The 5,121-nt window shown below is 39.9% G+C and overlaps 1 pseudogene; it reads left to right on the plus strand.

Moving 5' to 3' along the window:
• Nucleotides 1-2,352: 2,352 nt before the first annotated feature.
• Nucleotides 2,353-2,864, plus strand: LOC102141716 (succinate dehydrogenase [ubiquinone] cytochrome b small subunit, mitochondrial pseudogene; annotated as a pseudogene).
• The last annotated feature ends 2,257 nt before the right edge of the window (nucleotides 2,865-5,121 follow it).

Genomic DNA, 5,121 nt, shown 5'->3' on the forward strand with positions numbered 1-5,121 from the left:
GAAGCATTCCCTTTGAAAACTGGCACAAGACAGGGATGCCCTCTCTCACCACTCCTATTCAACATAGTGTTGGAAGTTCTGGCCAAGGCAATCAGGCAGGAGAAAGAAATAAAGGGTATTCAGTTAGGAAAAGAGGAAGTCAAATTGTCCCTGTTTGCAGATGACATGATTGTATATTTAGAAAACCCCATCATCTCAGCCCCAAATCTCCTTAAGCTGATAAGCAACTTCAGCAAAGTCTCAGGATACAAAATCAATGTGCAAAAATCACAAGCATTCTTATACACCAATAACAAATGGAGAGCCAAATCATGAGTGAACTTCCATTCACAATTACCACAAAGAGAATAAAATACCTAAGAATCCAACTTACAAGGGATTTGAAGGACCTCTTCAAGGAGAACGACAAACCACTACTCAACGAAATAAAAGAGGACACAAACAAATGGAAGAAGATTCCATGCTCATGGATAGGAAAAATCAGTATCGTGAAAATGGCCATGCTGCCCAAGGTAATTTATAGATTCAATGCCATCCCCATCAAGTTACCAATGACTTTCTTCAAAGAATTGGAAAAAACTACTTTAAAGTTCATATGGAACCCAAAATGAGCTCATGTAACCAAGACAATCCTAAGTCAAAAGAACAAAGCTGGAGGCATCACGCTACCTGACTTCAAACTATACTACAAGGCTACAGTAACCAAAACAGCATGGTACTGGTACCAAAACAGAGATATAGACCAATGGAACAGAACAGAGCCCTCAGAAATAACACCACAGATATACAACCATCTGATCTTTGACAAACCTGACAAAAACAAGCAATGGGGAAAAGATTCCCTATTTAATAAATGGTACTGGGAAAACTGGTTAGCCATATGTAGAAAACTGAAATGGGATCTTTTTCTTACACCTTATAGAAAAATTAACTCAAGATGGATTAAAGACTTCAATGTGAGACCTAAAACCATTAAAACCCTAGAAGAAAACCTAGGCAATACCATTCAGGACATAAGCATGGGCGAAGACTTCATGACTAGAACACCAAAAGCAATGGCAACAAAAGCCAAAATAGACAAATGGGATCTAATTAAACTAAAGAGCTTCTGCACAGTAAAAGAAACTATCAACAGAGTGAACAGGCAAACTACAGAATGGGAGAAAATTTTTGCAATCTACTCATCTGACAAAGGGCTAATATCCAGAATCTACAAAGAACTTAAACAAATTTACAAGAAAAAAACAACCCCATCAAAAAGTGGGCAAAGGATATGAACAGACACTTCTCAAAAGGAGACATTTATGCAGCCAACAGACATATGAAAAAATGCTCATCATCACTGGCCATCAGAGAAATGCAAATCAAAACCACAATGAGATACCATCTCATACCAGTTAGAATGGCGATCATTAAAAAGTCAGGAAACAACAGATGCTGGAGAGGATTTGGAGAAATAGGAACGCTTTTACACTGTTGGTGGGACTGTAAACTAGTTCAACGATTGTGGAAGACAGTGTGGTGATTCCTCAAGGATCTAGAACTAGAAATACCATTTGACCCAGCAATCCCATTACTGGATTACCAAAAGGATTATATACCAAAAGGGTTATAAATCGTGCTACTATAAAGACACATGTACATGTATGTTTACTGCGGCACAATTCACAATAGCAAAGACTTGGAACCAACCCAAATGTCCATCTATGATAGACTGGATTAAGAAAATGTGGCACATATACACCATGGAATACTATGCAGCCATTAAGAAAGAATTTCATGTCCTTTGCAGGGACATGGATGAAGCTGGAAACCATCATTCTCAGCAAAATATCATAAGGACAGAAAACTAAACACCACATGTTCTCACTCATAAGTGAGAGTTGAACAATTAGAATACATGGACACAGGGAGGGGATCATCAAACACCGGGGCCTGTCATGGGGTGGGGAGCTAGGGGAGGGATAGCATTAGGAGAAATACCTAATGTAGATGACAAGTTGATGGGTACAGCAAACCAACATGGCCCATGTATACCTATGTAACAAACCTGTACATGGTGCACATGTACCCTAGTTCTTAAAGTATAATTAAAAAAGAAGGAAGGAAGGAAGGAAGGAAGGAAGGAAGGAAGGAAGGAAGGAAGGAAGGAAGGAAGGAAGGAAGGAAGGAAGGGAAAAAGAGAAAGAAAGAGGAAGGAAGGAAGGAAGGAAGGAAGGAAGGAAGGAAGGAAGGAAGGAAGGAAGGAAGGAAGGAAGGAAAAAAGAGAAAGAAAGGAAGGAAGGAAGGAAGGAAGGAAGGAAGGAAGGAAGGAAGGAAGGAAGGAAGGAAGGAAGGGAAAGAGTGAAGACAGGGGTTGGTGGGTGTCCTTGAGCCCTCAGGAATAAGATGGCGGTTCTCTGGAGGCTGAGTGCCCTTTGCAGTGCCCAAGGAAGCCGAGCTCTGTTGCTGCAAACCCCAGTGTTCAGACCTGCTCATATCTCAGCATTTCTTCAGGACCGACCTACACCAGACTGGTGTGGAGTGCAGCACATTCACTTGTCACTGAGCCACCATTCTGGTTCCAAGACTGCATGTCTCCACTGGACTAGTGAAAGGGTTGTCAGTGTTTTGCTCCTGGGTCGGCTTCTGGCTGCTTATTTGAATCCTTGCTCTGCGATGGACTACTCCCTGGCTGCAACCCTCACTCTTCATGGTCACTGGGGCTTTGAACAAGTTGTTACTATGTTCATAGGGACGTTTGGCAGAAAGCTGCCAAGGCAGGGCTTTTGGCAATTTCAGTTTTAAACTTGGCTGGGCTTTGCTATTTCAACCATCACGATGTGGACATCTGCAAAACTGTTGCCATGCTGTGGAAGCTCTGACCTTTCTGACTTAATACTTTGAAGAATTGATGTATGCTTCTTTTCCTCTGTGTTGTCATGCCGTTCAACTCACAATCAGGAAGAAATAGCAGATGAGTCCATTGGTGGACAGCCTTCTTCTCTTAATCACAAGATTATTTTCAGAATTTAATCTTTAAGGAAAAGGTTTGAGAGGAATTTTGTCTAAGAAGTTGTGAGACTGAGTTCTGTATTCTGGTGAGTTAATGGGGTTGCCTCCCAGCTTCTCAAAAGACTCATAGTATAACAAAACATGATATATGAGCCTTTTAATTTATCAATCTCTTAAAGAGAATCCAGCTTTATTACTATTAATATATGATCAAACTTCTGTATTTGCCCTGGGAGTAGTGGACAAAGGGAAATACTGTTAATTCATGAATAAAAACTTTGCAGAAACTTAGATAGTGTTTAATTTTTTAAAACTTCCTTCTCTATTCAGTAGATACCACCTACTGATGGTTGCATATACTAGGGAAATTTTAAAATTAGGAAATGCTGATATCTCACATTATCAATTTCTAAATCTTAAGAAAAATAGCTTGGAGTGCTTCTGAATATAGAGAGGTTCCATTTAAGGGCAAGGTTCCCCTTGTAGATGTATCAAACTATTACAAAGCATAAACTGAGACTTAATCCTCAAATTTGTTCTACTTGTTCTAAAACAATCCGTCCACAAATATAAAACCATAAGTAATAAATCGTTATGTTCACACTATGGGAATCTCTAATGTGAAAATGTATTCTATGAAAATAATTTTGAAAAAAAATGTATAATTAAAAAATAAAAGATGAAGATAATTCATGGGAAGAAGTAAATTCACATTTTTCTTTCATAATTGAGATTTTATTGGCCGAGGATCAATACAGACATTTCAATTTGTACACAGTTCTTAACATACATACCAGAAATATAAAAGGCCATGTATTGTAAAAGTTATTCCAGTGACTTTCCAGCTTAAAATTTGGAAGCAAATTTTCCTTAAGAGGCTATCAAGTACCAGTGTCTCCACGTTGATAAGCTGTTACATGCGTCCCACCAATTCACAACTGAATAGCATATACACTACATATTCAAATGTGTGGCACCTCCCCCCAACCTCACTCCCGCTCTCACCATGTGATGTGCCTGCTCCCACTTCACCTTCCACCAGGAGTAAAAGCTCCCTGAGGCCTCTCCAGAAGCCTGGCTGATGCTGGTGCCATGCTTGTACAGCCTGCAGAACTGTGAGTCAATGAAGTCTCTTTTCTTTATAAATTGCCCAGTCTCAGGTATTTCTTTATAGCAATGCAAGAATGGCCTAATGCAGGCTAAAATTGCTTGGTCATATGGAAACCCTATGTTTAACCATTGTGCACTGTTGTCCACGGTGGCTGCACCACTTCACATCCCCACCAGTAGTGGATGAGGGTTTCAGTTTCTCCACATCCTCACCACCACTTGTTATTTTCTGTTTTTTGATGATACCCATCCTAGGAGGTGTGAAGTTGGAGGATGGACAATTCTTGACTTCAAATTCTGAGACCATTTCATTTTACACCCTATGTGTCACTATTCTCAGTTAACAGGTGTGAAAATGGAGGCACAAACTAATTCCCTGCTCAAGATCTTAAATGTTTTAGTGATGGAGCCGGTGTCTGCCTTGCAGACCAGTGATCTTTCTACCAGGCTGTTGTGAAGTCTGTGGCCATTCTAGTCAGAACTCCAGAATGTGTATAAGTTTGTTTAAATATAGGGCTGATCTCAGGGGCTAATTGTGATGGCTGCTGGGAGTATGAAATATTATCTATCTTTTCTCCAATTACTTTCTTAATGTGGTATATTCTTGTTCTGCTCCATGTTATCAGAATCTGAAGCAGGTGTCCTCATTATCTGTGGTGTTCTTCTTGTCTTCTGCTAGACTTCAAATGCTTCAAGGGCAGCAATCATGTCCTTGTTCCCTCGGTATTTACAGTGCTGGGCACACTGCCTGGCACATGGGCCCTCAAGTAATGTTTGATGAATTAAATTGGATAAATCAGTCAGACGTGTTAGAGAGTGAGTTTTTTATAATTCAGCTCTTCCAGAGAAAAAGATGAGACATAAATGGTAGCTGGTAAAAGAAGCCATTTTTCTTTGTTATGTATCACAATTTATTAATAATAACAGAACTAAGTTCAGGGCTTGGATGTATAAATCGGCTAGCTAAGGCAAAATGCACATCAACATGCTGGCTGAACTGAGGCCTGCTGGCATATG

The sequence above is a fragment of the Macaca fascicularis genome, chromosome 6 (assembly GCF_037993035.2).
Source record: "Macaca fascicularis isolate 582-1 chromosome 6, T2T-MFA8v1.1".
Taxonomy (NCBI): Eukaryota; Metazoa; Chordata; class Mammalia; order Primates; family Cercopithecidae; genus Macaca; species Macaca fascicularis.